Source organism: Lepisosteus oculatus, unplaced genomic scaffold (genome assembly GCF_040954835.1).
Source record: "Lepisosteus oculatus isolate fLepOcu1 unplaced genomic scaffold, fLepOcu1.hap2 HAP2_SCAFFOLD_41, whole genome shotgun sequence".
Classification (NCBI taxonomy): domain Eukaryota; kingdom Metazoa; phylum Chordata; class Actinopteri; order Semionotiformes; family Lepisosteidae; genus Lepisosteus; species Lepisosteus oculatus.
The window spans coordinates 937,922-955,472 of NW_027167945.1; positions in this window are offsets into that span (position 1 = coordinate 937,922).

Genomic DNA, 17,551 nt, shown 5'->3' on the forward strand with positions numbered 1-17,551 from the left:
GATACCTGGGAAACAAAGCTCATATCTCATTTGCCAATGGAGCCCAGTCCTAAGCCTGGTGCTCTGTCCCCCTCCCCGAAGGACACAGACTCGAATCGACCCGCGCCCTTAAGGCAACAGGATCTGATCTCCACGTACTGCCCGCCTCCCAAGATACAGCTTCTGAAGGACACCTTCCAAGAGAAACTGATGCAGGAAAAGGAGAAAAAAATGATCGCCATGTACAATCGGCGGCAGGAGGCAGCTCTACAGAAGATGAGAAAATGTTTCCAATATGTCAAATACGCTGCGGAGAAGAAGATGGGGAACAGCTATCGCTTCCAAGCCCAACAGGGCCCCGAGAAGAACATTGTGGGGTATGATCGGTCTTACCCCCTGAAGCCTATGGGTAACAGGAAAGTCTCCGGCCCTGGTGAGGTTCGGGCTGTGGACCGCCCGGACGCACAGAGTGATTCCTTGTTTGCCCCCACCCCGCCTCAGGATGGTCATGAGAGGCCCTGCGAGAGGCCGGGCAGGAGGGGCTCAAGAGTACGCAAACCTAAGGACAGGACTGTCCTCCCCATGGTGGCGACCCCTCCAGGGCAATGCCCTTCTCATGCCAATGGGAAGGAGCACTTTCAGTTGCAAGAGGAGCTACGAAAAGTGGCCGAGGCAGAGGCCGCGCTGAAGGAGGAGCATCGCCGGAGGGAGGCCAGCCTGCAGGATGAGATGCGCCGGAAGGAGGCCATGATGAAGGACGAGATTCGCCAGAAGGAGGCCATGATGCAGGCGAAGCTCTTCAGAGCTCAGGAGGAGCTGAGGATGGTTCCGAGAGAGATGGAAGACTCCAGAGAGGTGGCCGGAAGGGAAAATAGAGGCGAGGCAGAGCGAGCTTTGCCCCAGAGGACCATGGGCCAACCACCGCTCTAAGGCCGTGCCTCTTCTGACCTGCAGAATGGAGAAGCAAAAAGCCTTCACTCCAAGGAAAGCCCTTCCTATCAGAAGAGACAACCTTGATTATGGTTCTCCAATGGAAGATGGCGGATGCGCAGAATCGCACTTTCCCTCTGCGCTTTCCCATCAGGAGAGACGTCAAGTGAGCCCTTGCAGCCGTGGGCTAGAAGACGTCCCCTGTGGAAGGAGAAAGTATCTCAAGAAAGCAAGGCTCCCTGAAAGCGACGTGTCAGCGGCACAGGCCGCGCAGGGCCACTTCAGAAATAACACCACATGTCTGGATGAACAAACTCTGTCAGTGGAAAACAGATATTTGTCCCCTACAAGTCTGATGTGCCCTACCGCTGAGCAATTTCCATATGAGAATAGCCAGAGTGGAAACCCTCAGCTGGTGCCCTGTGAACTGTGTCACGGGACGTTTGCTGTAGAGAGGCTGGAGAAACACAGCAAGATCTGCAAGAAGCTTCAGAATTCAAAGAGGAAGGTTTTTGACTCTTTCAAGCACAGGGCCAAGGGAACAGAACTGGAGACATACATCCATAAGAAGAAGGTTAAACCGCCAATCGTGGTAAGGGCTATCCTTAAACTCTTTCCAAGCTTCCCTTTTTTTCTCCTAGAGTCAGACTCAGCTTATAAATCAATGTAAACAATAAATAAGTGTTTTATGAAGTACTCTTCTGAAAAACTGCCGCAAAGGCACATTTGCCAGACAGAATAAATGTGTCTTAGTGACTTCTGAATTCTGTTGTAAAAATCTACATATCAAGCAAATAGCACTCACAGGAAACAAAACCATAACTACGTAAATTGTACTCTCTACCCAATGACCTGAAAGGTAGCCCCAGAAAGCTACGTTATTACTGTATTGATATTTTCTTGCCTTGTGAATGGTTTGTGACCAGACTGTGTACGCAGTGCTAGTCTGGACTTTTTTCTGGAAGCTGTTTTATTGGTTTCATTTCCTGTTCCCAGCTGAGAAAGAACAACTGGAGGCAGAAGCACGAGGATTTCATTCGGAGCATCAAACAGGCCAGGGAGGTGCAGCAGGTGATCACGCAAGGAGGGAAAGTTGTGAACTTGCCCCAGCCCCCCGCGAATCCAAACCCCGACTACGTGCCCTGCCCTCACTGCGGCCGGCGCTTTGCCCCCAGGCCGGCACAGAGGCACTTCCCCAAGTGTCAGCACATCAGGAGCCGCCCTCCTCCTCCTCCTCGCAGATGAAAACTGATGTGAAGAAGAGCAAAAGAGTCATGATCTTGGCTCACGACTCATGTCCTGCTTTTTCTTTTTAGAAACACATTTAGCACAGTTCATCCGTATGATGATGAAAAAAAAATGTTACCTTATTTTAATTAAATGATTTTTTTTTGGTGGACTGGTGTTTGCGTAGCTGTGGTTATTTCAGTTTTTCTCTTATCATTCATACACCTTGACCTCCTAAAAATAATTTTTCAACCTGGAACGTACAATTAGCAGGCAATAGAACAGGTCACATTGGTCTTGGAACCATCAAAAAGCAGTATTCACACATTCTCGGCATCAATTTTCCTTAAAAACAACTGAAAAAGCAAGGTAAAGAGTGATTGATTTTTTTAATGAAAGTTATTGATTTAATTTATTTAATTTTCATAATATTTGAAATATGTTGGGATTAATGTGACTCAATATTATCTGCAGCTCTTACACTCCAGGCACCTGATAAAGTGGAACGCAGTGTCTTTGCCTTACATGGCGCTCAGCTCTTCCTCAATCCCAGCAGAAGCACCAGCAGAAGCAGCAGCCTCCGGGTCCTGCCTCATGCACAGCTTAAAATGCAACACCAAGTAATACAACAAACAACAGGGAAAACCATTCACGATCAGACACATCCGTTGATTGCTGGCTCTCAGTAAAGGGACATTGCATCATTACATCACAAAATAGACTACATTTCAAGGTTAAAGAATTACCATGTTCTGCGATTCAGAACGAGGCAGCAAAACTTCCTATAATCTGTTGTGGCCCTGTGACATTGTAAAGGAGCAGGCTTGTGAATACATCTCGTTTAATCCAATGGAAATATTGCTCTCAACTTTTTTACGTTTTTGCCAATAAATAATACTACATTGTTAACTCTGCATAAAGAACCTTGGAATGGAACGTTTTTTGCAGTGAAATGTTTGCTGCATAACCTATACCCTTTCTCTCCTACATCACATTGCATTAGTCATTACAGTGATTAGTGAGCAGGAAGGGCTGCATCACATCGCAATTTGTGTGGAACTTGAATGCGAATTTGTTACAACATGGCGTAACTTACAGTCCTTTCACAAAATTCATGATTTTGTGCTCAATTTTGAGTTTGTAAAGTTTTTCTATAATGTCAATGATTTTATTTTGTGACTGAAATTAAATAATTTTGTGTCTGCAAAATTGGGACTGTAGTTCCACCTTAACCTACTAGTACTGTATGTCTTTAGACTGTGGGAAGAAACTGGAGCACCTGGAAGAAATCCACACAAATGAAGGGAGAACATACAATTCCATCCAGACTGCACCCCAGGAATTGAACCCAGGACCCCAGCTCTGTGAGCCACAGTGCCAGCTCATTGCTATAGTCACTATAATTAATGTCAAAACTCATTTGCAAATGAGCAGCCTGGGATCCAAAAGGATCAAGACAAGGATCCAAACAAAGCACTATCCCAAAGCTTGGCTTTGTACCGTATATAATACAGGGCTTGATGCAGAAGGCAGATAATCAAAGTCCATGCAATAATTGCTAAGGGAAAGTGACTTTGTGTTCTTGGAGGGAAGTCACTCAACATGGAGCTGTGTTAGTGAAATGATTGTTCTGATGTACGGCTGATGTCCAAACACTGAAAACATGATTGTGTATGCAATCGCACTCCTGAGCTCCATTGGGTATGGTTAAAATAACTTTTTATAGTTCATCACATTCAAAGTGTGTGTACTTGATGAAAGTGTAACACGCATTTGGAGGAGTTATTCAGGATTTTCTTTCATTCAACTATTTCAAGACCCATTATTTTCAGATGTTGTAGTATACGTGAATAATGAAAGGCCTTCATATTACACAATGTAGGAATGACTTTGCAGGTGTGAAGAATAAAAGATTAATTCAGCTCACTTTGGGGAGTTTCACAATGGCCCTCCTTATAGAAATGTGGGTTTGATTAAAGGAGTGAAGAAAAAGCACTGAATAATATTTGCTTCTGCAAACGTAATCATCTCAAAATATGGTTGAAGAAATTGAAGAAGGTTAAACATAATCCAAAACGTATAAGGTCAATTTAAGTACAACCAGAATTCTAGTGTTTATGCAATGCATCTGTGGGTTGATATGAAATATGGCCGTACTTAAACTAAACGAGGTTATCGACAGCATATTCCGAATACGGCTTTGGCCAGTTGTACTGTGAACTGCGAGGACCGTATCTTATCCTGAACTGGCTGTGCGAATACCGTCCTCTGCTGGCAGAAGGAATAGATTACAACGGCACTGTATTGGCGATTAGTCCTATTGCTAGAATATTGAAACAACAAGGAGTCCGCGGAGTCAAGCAATGCTGAATAAACAAGTACCTGAAATTCAATAGGATTTTGTGTATTGATTACAAATAGGTGTGGAATTCTCATGTACAGTGGTATTCATGGATTCCTTACACAAGCAGCCGTTGTTATGATACTTTCGTAATCTGAATATAAATCTGTTATCTACTTGAAACTGTAATTATTGAATAGATTAATGTCTTTGAAATGCTTCATTAACTGGGCAGTTTCCATGTTTGGAAATGTTTTTATTTTGATTGCTGATTGCTAGATACTGTATGTTTAATAGGCATGCTGTTAATATTTTCTACAAGAGCCAAATAAGACAGTTATGCTGTAGTAAGTTCTATATAAGTTATATAACATAAGTTATATTTTGTTCTGAGGTCAATTTGAATCTCATACTAAATAACTGGTGTCCTTTTATCTGAGAAACACTACCTGATTGATCACCTGATGCCTAGAAATTAGCATGCACAGTAGCCCAGTGTTTAGCATTGCTAGCTCACAGTGCTGAGGCCCTGGGTACACTTCTGGACCTGGGGTGCTATCTGTATGGTGCTTGTATGTTCTCCCCATGTTTGCATGAGTTTGCTTTGGGTGCTCCGGCTTCCTCCCACACTTCAAAGAACTACTGGTAGGTTAATTGGCTTCTGGGATAATTAATAATAATAATAATAATAATAATTGCTTACACTTATATAGCGCTTTTCTGGACACTCCACTCAAAGCGCTTTACAGGTAATGGGGACTCCCCTCCACCACCACCAATGTGCAGCATCCACCTGGATGATGCGACGGCAGCCATAGTGCGCCAGAACGCTCACCACACATCAGCTATCAGTGGGGAGGAGAGCAGAGTAATGTAGCCAATTCATAGAGAGCCAATTCATAATTGGTGAGTGTCTGTCTCTTCCCTGCATTGGACTACCATCCAGTCCCAGGTATCTCCTGCTTATTACTTTCTGAGGCTCTGGCTCCCCCGTGACCCCCCGACCCCCTGACCACCTGACCCTGAATTGGATGAAGCGGTTAGAAAATGGGTGGTTTCTGTTATGCTCTGGTCATGCTCTGCCATAGCAACAACTTGTAAAAAATGCAGATGCTAGGATTTAACTCAAAGAAGGAGCTCAGATCACTGTGTTGGCATCACTGTACAGGTGTCCGGTGTGTTTTAGAACATGTGTTAAAATCTTATTTACTAACTTCTAGACTTTTTACCCCCCATATCAGTCTGCAGGTGCACAGTGGTCTGTGGACACCCTCCTTGCTCTGTCGTAAAACAGGAAATAAAAAGCAACTGGTTTTGACTTTAATGCACTGAGACTGTGGAACTCACAGAACTCTCTTGTCAGAAAGGCAGCTTCTAACAGCTTTTAAGTGAAGACTAAGAACACTTTTCTATTTTATTAAAATAGATTATATATGTTTTGTTTAAATATATGTTATAAATGTTAAAACGACAGCTCGTATAAGCTTGTATTTTTACCTTTCGATCATTTTTAGAATTGCTTTGAGTTGCTTTTACCATGATAAACAGTACAAAATATGAGGTGTTGAACTTGTCAAAAGTTTTAAAGCGCTTTATGACGTAAAGTGTGATGACAGTCCTTGGCGGTCTATGTAACAATTCTTCTTGAAGTAGGTCATCGGGCCAACAGTATATAAACATTACAGCTCAAGTGCTTTTGTATCTGAACGCTTTTAGGTAAGTAATTTAGCAGCTGCGGTATTAATCGTGATTTTAATGGCAAATTCAATTGCAGGTAAAATAAAAATGGCGGATAACTTTCTTTCTAGCTTCGTGAAGCGGTCGCGCCACATTATACATATATACCATAATAAGAAACATAATATGTACAGTAGAATTTTTCACTTTAAGCTGGCATTATCCAGAACCGGGTCAGGGCCCGGACCCGGACCGTGCAGTGTGGTCCGTCGGCCTTCTAAAGATGTTTAGGAGATCGAGGCGCCCTTGGATTTGATTAGAAACTTGCATAATTTCTTAACTTGACCCCATTATCTTAAAAAAAACGGCCAGGCCAAGACCAAAGCATGAAGGCTGCGAGGATCGGGGGACTCTCATTTTTGGTCACAGCGTACAGTAGTAGATCAGTAACCTCTGTTTATCGTGATAACCTTTAATTATTTTCCAGTACTTTTTTAAATGATAAAACACATTGTCTCGCCAGTTTTGCTAAAGATACGGTTTTAGTGTTTACGCATAAATTTGTAAGCCGTAGGTTTAAATCTCGTGGTCTTATTTTCTGCATTTTCATTGTAAGGGAAGGCGCTCGTTTGCGATTTACGCGCTGAATATTGTAAGCAGAGGAGCCTTAAGGCACAGCCTCGCCTTAACACCATCGTTTGCATTGTCATTGTCATCCAGAAAAGCAGTCCTAAGAAAATGAATCTGTGGCGGCTCCGAACATTAAAAAAACTATATCTAGACTGCAAATACATCCCAATCTTACTATCAACACGTTTTAAGACCCCTCTCCTTTCCACCGGTATACTGTACAAGCTAAGAGAGAAATATTGGAAATCCCATCTGAAGTAGCCCTCGTCTCACCTTCGGAGCTGTGAGCGATGGGGATCATAATTAAAAGGGGTACAGTTACTTTGAAAATGTGTATGTGATACTTAAATTTAAATAAAATAAAAAGATAAAATATATAACAGACTGCTATCTATGTCCATGTGTTTAAGACGTATGAATCGGTTTTAAAACAGGCACACCCCTTCTCACAAATCCGACTGGAGTCTCAGTCAGTCGTCGCGATGAATTAGGAACTCAGATGTAGGCTAAGTGATTGCAATTTACTTATTTAAAAGAACCACTTCAAATCAAAAGGGAGACATTTTGTAATGGTAGTTATCGTATTATAGTATACGATAACTGTATACGTAGTATACGTAATTGTAGATATACAGTACATAAAGGGTATGAATAGGTGTGAGCTTTTACTGTATATTTAATATTTTATCTGACCCACTTGTAGAAACCGCCTACTCAGATTTATTTAAGTGGTCTGCCACCATAAAGACAGAAAAATATAATGACACCCTGTTACATTAACTGTAAAATAAACGCCGTAACTGCGGCCATATGAAAATTTGGATAAAGATTATACAAACATCCTAAGGAGCTCTATGACATATGAGCGTCGTAATAATGGTTGGTGACCTGACGTAACAGTGCTCCCTGAATTACGTGATCTGTATATACCCAAATACAGATATATCACATAGGGAGATGCAGTCAAACATTGCATTGCTATCGTCGTGGTGAACTATTTCTCCGCTGTTTAAAACTTGTTTGGTAAGTGTCATCAAATATGCTTGTCAATTTGTAGCGAAATCGATATACTGTATCATAATCCTTCAGCTATCTATAATGTAGTGAAACGGCTAATTAATATTGATCAATTCCCTTATTCACAGTGACTTTTGCTCAAATCCCTGTTGCATAATGGGTTAATTTTATATAAAAAAACATTTATATCATAGATATAATACAAGCTTTGAAATGAAATAGCACATTTCCAGGTTTCAGTTAAACATTTTTAAAAAAGCTCATGACTTTAAGCATTCTGAACATTGAGAATGTTATTTGGGAAACAAATGTTTATTATAATGTTTATGTTTAGGATCTGTCTCCTACTGAGTCAGCATGCAGCATTCAACACCATTAGGTTTAATATTAAAAAGTTGTGTATTTCCTGAATTGTTTTTTTTTATTCTTTTCTATTAGACCATACTAGACTGTGCAGGATATCATTTATTTGCCATTTTTGCCTTTTCCAGATACCTGGGAAACAAAGCTCATATCTCATTTGCCAATGGAGCCCAGTCCTAAGCCTGGTGCTCTGTCCCCCTCCCCGAAGGACACAGACTCGAATCGACCCGCGCCCTTAAGGCAACAGGATCTGATCTCCACGTACTGCCCGCCTCCCAAGATACAGCTTCTGAAGGACACCTTCCAAGAGAAACTGATGCAGGAAAAGGAGAAAAAAATGATCGCCATGTACAATCGGCGGCAGGAGGCAGCTCTACAGAAGATGAGAAAATGTTTCCAATATGTCAAATACGCTGCGGAGAAGAAGATGGGGAACAGCTATCGCTTCCAAGCCCAACAGGGCCCCGAGAAGAACATTGTGGGGTATGATCGGTCTTACCCCCTGAAGCCTATGGGTAACAGGAAAGTCTCCGGCCCTGGTGAGGTTCGGGCTGTGGACCGCCCGGACGCACAGAGTGATTCCTTGTTTGCCCCCACCCCGCCTCAGGATGGTCATGAGAGGCCCTGCGAGAGGCCGGGCAGGAGGGGCTCAAGAGTACGCAAACCTAAGGACAGGACTGTCCTCCCCATGGTGGCGACCCCTCCAGGGCAATGCCCTTCTCATGCCAATGGGAAGGAGCACTTTCAGTTGCAAGAGGAGCTACGAAAAGTGGCCGAGGCAGAGGCCGCGCTGAAGGAGGAGCATCGCCGGAGGGAGGCCAGCCTGCAGGATGAGATGCGCCGGAAGGAGGCCATGATGAAGGACGAGATTCGCCAGAAGGAGGCCATGATGCAGGCGAAGCTCTTCAGAGCTCAGGAGGAGCTGAGGATGGTTCCGAGAGAGATGGAAGACTCCAGAGAGGTGGCCGGAAGGGAAAATAGAGGCGAGGCAGAGCGAGCTTTGCCCCAGAGGACCATGGGCCAACCACCGCTCTAAGGCCGTGCCTCTTCTGACCTGCAGAATGGAGAAGCAAAAAGCCTTCACTCCAAGGAAAGCCCTTCCTATCAGAGGAGACAACCTTGATTATGGTTCTCCAATGGAAGATGGCGGATGCGCAGAATCGCACTTTCCCTCTGCGCTTTCCCATCAGGAGAGACGTCAAGTGAGCCCTTGCAGCCGTGGGCTAGAAGACGTCCCCTGTGGAAGGAGAAAGTATCTCAAGAAAGCAAGGCTCCCTGAAAGCGACGTGTCAGCGGCACAGGCCGCGCAGGGCCACTTCAGAAATAACACCACATGTCTGGATGAACAAACTCTGTCAGTGGAAAACAGATATTTGTCCCCTACAAGTCTGATGTGCCCTACCGCTGAGCAATTTCCATATGAGAATAGCCAGAGTGGAAACCCTCAGCTGGTGCCCTGTGAACTGTGTCACGGGAAGTTTGCTGTAGAGAGGCTGGAGAAACACAGCAAGATCTGCAAGAAGCTTCAGAATTCAAAGAGGAAGGTTTTTGACTCTTTCAAGCACAGGGCCAAGGGAACAGAACTGGAGACATACATCCATAAGAAGAAGGTTAAACCGCCAATCGTGGTAAGGGCTATCCTTAAACTCTTTCCAAGCTTCCCTTTTTTTCTCCTAGAGTCAGACTCAGCTTATAAATCAATGTAAACAATAAATAAGTGTTTTATGAAGTACTCTTCTGAAAAACTGCCGCAAAGGCACATTTGCCAGACAGAATAAATGTGTCTTAGTGACTTCTGAATTCTGTTGTAAAAATCTACATATCAAGCAAATAGCACTCACAGGAAACAAAACCATAACTACGTAAATTGTACTCTCTACCCAATAACCTGAAAGGTGGCCCCAGAAAGCTACGTTATTACTGTATTGATATTTTCTTGCCTTGTGAATGGTTTGCGACCAGACTGTGTACGCAGTGCTAGTCTGGACTTTTTCTGGAAGCTGTTTTATTGGTTTCATTTCCTGTTCCCAGCTGAGAAAGAACAACTGGAGGCAGAAGCACGAGGATTTCATTCGGAGCATCAAACAGGCCAGGGAGGTGCAGCAGGTGATCACGCAAGGAGGGAAAGTTGTGAACCTGCCCCAGCCCCCCGCGAATCCAAACCCCGACTACGTGCCCTGCCCTCACTGCGGCCGGCGCTTTGCCCCCAGGCCGGCACAGAGGCACATCCCCAAGTGTCAGCACATCAGGAGCCGCCCTCCTCCTCCTCCTCGCAGATGAAAACTGATGTGAAGAAGAGCAAAAGAGTCATGATCTTGGCTCACGACTCACGTCCTGCTTTTTCTTTTTAGAAACACATTTAGCACAGTTCATCCGTATGATGATGAAAAAAAAATGTTACCTTATTTTAATTAAATGATTTTTTTTTGGTGGACTGGTGTTTGCGTAGCTGTGGTTATTTCAGTTTTTCTCTTATCATTCATACACCTTGACCTCCTAAAAATAATTTTTCAACCTGGAACGTACAATTAGTAGGCAATAGAACAGGTCACATTGGTCTTGGAACCATCAAAAAGCAGTATTCACACATTCTCGGCATCAATTTTCCTTAAAAACAACTGAAAAAGCAAGGTAAAGAGTGATTGATTTTTTTAATGAAAGTTATTTGATTTAATTTATTTAATTTTCATAATATTTGAAATATGTTGGGATTAATGTGACTCAATATTATCTGCAGCTCTTACACTCCAGGCACCTGATAAAGTGGAACGCAGTGTCTTTGCCTTACATGGCCTCATGCACAGCTTAAAATGCAACACCAAGTAATACAACAAACAACAGGGAAAACCATTCACGATCAGACACATCCGTTGATTGCTGGCTCTCAGTAAAGGGACATTGCATCATTACATCACAAAATAGACTACATTTCAAGGTTAAAGAATTACCATGTTCTGCGATTCAGAACGAGGCAGCAAAACTTCCTATAATCTGTTGTGGCCCTATGACATTGTAAAGGAGCAGGCTTGTGAATACATCTCGTTTAATCCAATGGAAATATAACTCTCAACTTTTTTACGTTTTTGCCAATAAATAATACTACATTGTTAACTCTGCATAAAGAACCTTGGAATGGAACGTTTTTTGCAGTGAAATGTTTGCTGCATAACCTATACCCTTTCTCTCCTACATCACATTGCATTAGTCATTACAGTGATTAGTGAGCAGGAAGGGCTGCATCACATCGCAATTTGTGTGGAACTTGAATGCGAATTTGTTACAACATGGCGTAACTTACAGTCCTTTCACAAAATTCATGATTTTGTGCTCAATTTTGAGTTTGTAAAGTTTTTCTATAATGTCAATGATTTTATTTTGTGACTGAAATTAAATAATTTTGTGTCTGCAAAATTGGGACTGTAGCTCCACCTTAACCAACTAGTACTGTATGTCTTTGGACTGTGGGAAGAAACTGGAGCACCTGGAAGAAATCCACACAAATGAAGGGAGAACATACAATTCCATCCAGACTGCACCCCAGGAATTGAACCCAGGACCCCAGCTCTGTGAACCACAGTGCCAGCTCATTGCTATAGTCACTATAATTAATGTCAAAACTCATTTGCAAATGAGCAGCCTGGGATCCAAAAGGATCAAGACAAGGATCCAAACAAAGCACTATCCCAAAGCTTGGCTTTGTACAGTATATCATACAGGGCTTGATGCAGAAGGCAGATAATCTAAGTCCATGCAATAATTGCTAAGGGAAAGTGACTTTGTGTTTTTGGAGGGAAGTCACTCAACATGGAGCTGTGTTAGTGAAATGATTGTTCTGATGTACGGCTGATGTCCAAACACTGAAAACATGATTGTGTATGCAATCGCACTCCCGAGCTCCATTGGGTATGGTTAAAATAACTTTTTATAGTTCATCACATTCAAAGTGTGTGTACCTGATGAAAGTGTAACACGCATTTGGAGGAGTTATTCAGGATTTTCTTTCATTCAACTATTTCAATACCGATTATTTTCAGATGTTGTAGTATACGTGAATAATGAAAGGCCTTCATATTACACAATGAAGGAATGACTTCGCAGGTGTGAAGAATAAAAGATTAATTCAGCTCACTTTGGGGAGTTTCACAATGGCCCTCCTTAAAGAAATGTGGGTTTGATTAAAGGAGTGAAGAAAAAGCACTGAATAATATTTGCTTCTGTAAACGTAATCATCTCAAAATATGGTTAAAGAAATTGAAGAAGGTTAAACATAATCCAAAACGTATAAGGTCAATTTAAGTACAACCAGAATTCTAGTGTTTATGCAATGCATCTGTGGGTTGATATGAAATACGGCCGTTCTTAAACTAAACGAGGTTATCGAGAGCATATTCCGAGTACGGCTGTGGCCAGTTGTACTGTGAACTGCGAGGACCGTATCTTATCCTGAACTGGCTGTGCGAATACCGTCCTCTGCTGGCAGAAGGAATAGATTACAACGGCACTGTATTGGCGATTAGTCCTATTGCTAGAATATTGAAACAACAAGGAGTCCGCGGAGTCAAGCAATGCTGAATGAACAAGTACCTGAAATTCAATAGGATTTTGTGTATTGATTACAAATAGGTGTGAAATTCTCATGTACAGTGGTATTCATGGATTCCTTACACAAGCAGCCGTTGTTATGATACTTTCGTAATCTGAATATAAATCTGTTATAATAATAATAATAATTGCTTACACTTATATAGCGCTTTTCTGGACACTCCGCTCAAAGCGCTTTACAGGTAATGGGGACTCCCCTCCACCACCACCAATGTGCAGCATCCACCTGGATGATGCGACGGCAGCCATAGTGCGCCAGAACGCTCACCACACATCAGCTATCAGTGGGGAGGAGAGCAGAGTAATGTAGCCAATTCATAGAGGGGGATTATTAGGAGGCCATGATTGGTAAGGGCCAATTGGAAATTTGGCCAGGACACCGGGGTTACACCCCTACTCTTTTTCGAGAAGCACCCTGGGATTTTTAATGACCACAGAGAGTCAGGACCTCGGTTTTACGTCTCATCCGAAGGACGGCGCCTGTTTACAGTATAGTGTCCCCATCACTATACTGGGGCATTAGGACCCACATGGACCCACATGTTATCTACTTGAAACTGTAATTATTGAATAGATTAATGTCTTTGAAATGCTTCATTAACTGGGCAGTTTCCATGTTTGGAAATGTTTTTATTTTGATTGCTGATTGCTAGATACTTTATGTTTAATAGGCATGCTGTTAATATTTTCTACAAGAGCCAAATAAGACAGTTATGCTGTAGTAAGTTCTATATAAGTTATATAACATAAGTTATATTTTGTTCTGAGGTCAATTTGAATCTCATACTAAATAACTGGTGTCCTTTTATCTGAGAAACACTACCTGATTGATCACCTGATGCCTAGAAATTAGCATGCACAGTAGCCCAGTGTTTAGCATTGCTAGCTCACAGTGCTGAGGCCCTAGGTACACTTCTGGACCTGGGGTGCTATCTGTATGGTGCTTGTATGTTCTCCCCATGTTTGCATGAGTTTGCTTTGGGTGCTCCGGCTTCCTCCCACACTTCAAAGAACTACTGGTAGGTTAATTGGCTTCTGGGATAATTGGTGAGTGTCTGTGTCTTCCCTGCATTGGACTACCATCCAGTCCCAGGTATCTCCTGCTTATTACTTTCTGAGGCTCTGGCTCCCCCGTGACCCCCCGACCCCCTGACCACCTGACCCTGAATTGGATGAAGCGGTTAGAAAATGGGTGGTTTCTGTTATGCTCTGGTCATGCTCTGCCATAGCAACAACTTGTAAAAAATGCAGATGCTAGGATTTAACTCAAAGAAGGAGCTCAGATCACTGTGTTGGCATCACTGTACAGGTGTCCGGTGTGTTTTAGAACATATGTTAAAATCTTATTTACTAACTTCTAGACTTTTTACCCCCTATATCAGTCTGCAGGTGCACAGTGGTCTGTGGACACCCTCCTTGCTCTGTCGTAAAACAGGAAATAAAAAGCAACTGGTTTTGACTTTAATGCACTGAGACTGTGGAACTCACAGAACTCTCTTGTCAGAAAGGCAGCTTCTAACAGCTTTTAAGTGAAGACTAAGAACACTTTTCTATTTTATTAAAATAGATTATATGTTTTGTTTAAATATATGTTATAAATGTTAAAACGACAGCTCGTATAAGCTTGTATTTTTACCTTTCGATCATTTTTAGAATTGCTTTGAGTTGCTTTTACCATGATAAACAGTACAAAATATGAGGTGTTGAACTTGTCAAAAGTTTTAAAGCGCTTTATGACGTAAAGTGTGATGACAGTCCTTGGCGGTCTATGTAACAATTCTTCTTGAAGTAGGTCATCGGGCCAACAGTATATAAACATTACATCTCAAGTGCTTTTGTATCTGAACGCTTTTAGGTAAGTAATTTAGCAGCTGCGGTACTAATCGTGATTTTAATGGCAAATTCAATTGCAGGTAAAATAAAAATGGCGGATAACTTTCTTTCTAGCTTCGTGAAGCGGTCGCGCCACATTATACATATATACCATAATAAGAAACATAATATGTACGGTAGAATTTTTCACTTTAAGCTGGCATTATCCAGAACCGGGTCAGGGCCCGGACCCGGACCGTGCAGTGTGGTCCGTCGGCCTTCTAAAGATGTTTAGGAGATCGGGGCGCCCTTGGATTTGATTAGAAACTTGCATAATTTCTTAACTTGACCCCATTATCTTAAAAAAAACGGCCAGGCCAAGACCAAAGCATGAAGGCTGCGAGGATCGGGGGACTCTCATTTTTGGTCACAGCGTACAGTAGTAGATCAGTAACCTCTGTTTATCGTGATAACCTTTAATTATTTTCCAGTACTTTTTTAAATGATAAAACACATTGTCTCGCCAGTTTTGCTAAAGATACGGTTTTAGTGTTTACGCATAAATTTGTAAGCCGTAGGTTTAAATCTCGTGGTCTTATTTTCTGCATTTTCATCGTAAGGGAAGGCGCTCGTTTGCGATTTACGCGCTGAATATTGTAAGCAGAGGAGCCTTAAGGCACAGCCTCGCCTTAACACCATCGTTTGCATTGTCATTGTCATCCAGAAAAGCAGTCGTAAGAAAATGAATCTGTGGCGGCTCCGAACATTAAAAAAACTATATCTAGACTGCAAATACATCCCAATCTTACTATCAACACGTTTTAAGACCCCTCTCCTTTCCACCGGTATACAAGCTAAGAGAGAAATATTGGAAATCCCATCTGAAGTAGCCCTCGTCTCACCTTCGGAGCTGTGAGCGATGGGGATCATAATTAAAAGGGGTACAGTTACTTTGAAAATGTGTATGTGATACTTAAATTTAAATAAAATAAAAAGATAAATTATATAACACAGACTGCTATCTATGTCCATGTGTTTAAGACGTATGAATCGGTTTTAAAACAGGCACACCCCTTCTCACAAATCCGACTGGAGTCTCAGTCCGTCGTCGCGATGAATTAGGAGCTCAGATGTAGGCTAAGTGATTGCAATTTACTTATTTAAAAGAACCACTTCAAATCAAAAGGGAGACATTTTGTAATGGTAGTTATCGTATTATAGTATATGATAACTGTATACGTAGTATACGTAATTGTAGATATACAGTACATAAAGGGTATGAATAGGTGTGAGCTTTTACTGTATATTTAATATTTTATCTGACCCACTTGTAGAAACCGCCTACTCAGATTTATTTAAGTGGTCTGCCACCATAAAGACAGAAAAATATAATGACACCCTGTTACATTAACTGTAAAATAAACGCCGTAACTGCGGCCATATAAAAATTTGGATAAAGATTATACAAACATCCTAAGGAGCTCTATGACATATGAGCGTCGTAATAATGGTTGGTGACCTGACGTAACAGTGCTCCCTGATTACGTGATCTGTATATACCCAAATACAGATATATCACATAGGGAGATGCAGTCAAACATTGCATTGCTATCGTCGTGGTGAACTATTTCTCCGCTGTTTAAAACTTGTTTGGTAAGTGTCATCAAATATGCTTGTCAATTTGTAGCGAAATCGATATACTGTATCATAATCCTTCAGCTATCTATAATGTAGTGAAGCGGCTAATTAATATTGATAAATTCCCTTATTCACAGTGACTTTTGCTCAAACCCCTGTTGCATAATGGGTTAATTTTATATAAAAAAACATTTATATCATAGATATAATACAAGCTTTGAAATGAAATAGCACATTTCCAGGTTTCAGTTAAACATTTTTAAAAAAGCTCATGACTTTAAGCATTCTGAACATTGAGAATGTTATTTGGGAAACAAATGTTTATTATAATGTTTATGTTTAGGATCTGTCTCCTACTGAGTCAGCATGCAGCATTCAACACCATTAGGTTTAATATTAAAAAGTTGTGTATTTCCTGAATTGTTTTTTTTTATTCTTTTCTATTAGACCATACTAGACTGTGCAGGATATCATTTATTTGCCATTTTTGCCTTTTCCAGATACCTGGGAAACAAAGCTCATATCTCATTTGCCAATGGAGCCCAGTCCTAAGCCTGGTGCTCTGTCCCCCTCCCCGAAGGACACAGACTCGAATCGACCCGCGCCCTTAAGGCAACAGGATCTGATCTCCACGTACTGCCCGCCTCCCAAGATACAGCTTCTGAAGGACACCTTCCAAGAGAAACTGATGCAGGAAAAGGAGAAAAAAATGATCGCCATGTACAATCGGCGGCAGGAGGCAGCTCTACAGAAGATGAGAAAATGTTTCCAATATGTCAAATACGCTGCGGAGAAGAAGATGGGGAACAGCTATCGCTTCCAAGCCCAACAGGGCCCCGAGAAGAACATTGTGGGGTATGATCGGTCTTACCCCCTGAAGCCTATGGGTAACAGGAAAGTCTCCGGCCCTGGTGAGGTTCGGGCTGTGGACCGCCCGGACGCACAGAGTGATTCCTTGTTTGCCCCCACCCCGCCTCAGGATGGTCATGAGAGGCCCTGCGAGAGGCCGGGCAGGAGGGGCTCCCCATGGTGGCGACCCCATGGACTGTCCTCCCCATGGTGGCGACCCCTCCAGGGCAATGCCCTTCTCATGCCAATGGGAAGGAGCACTTTCAGTTGCAAGAGGAGCTACGAAAAGTGGCCGAGGCAGAGGCCGCGCTGAAGGAGGAGCATCGCCGGAGGGAGGCCAGCCTGCAGGATGAGATGCGCCGGAAGGAGGCCATGATGAAGGACGAGATTCGCCAGAAGGAGGCCATGATGCAGGCGAAGCTCTTCAGAGCTCAGGAGGAGCTGAGGATGGTTCCGAGAGAGATGGAAGACTCCAGAGAGGTGGCC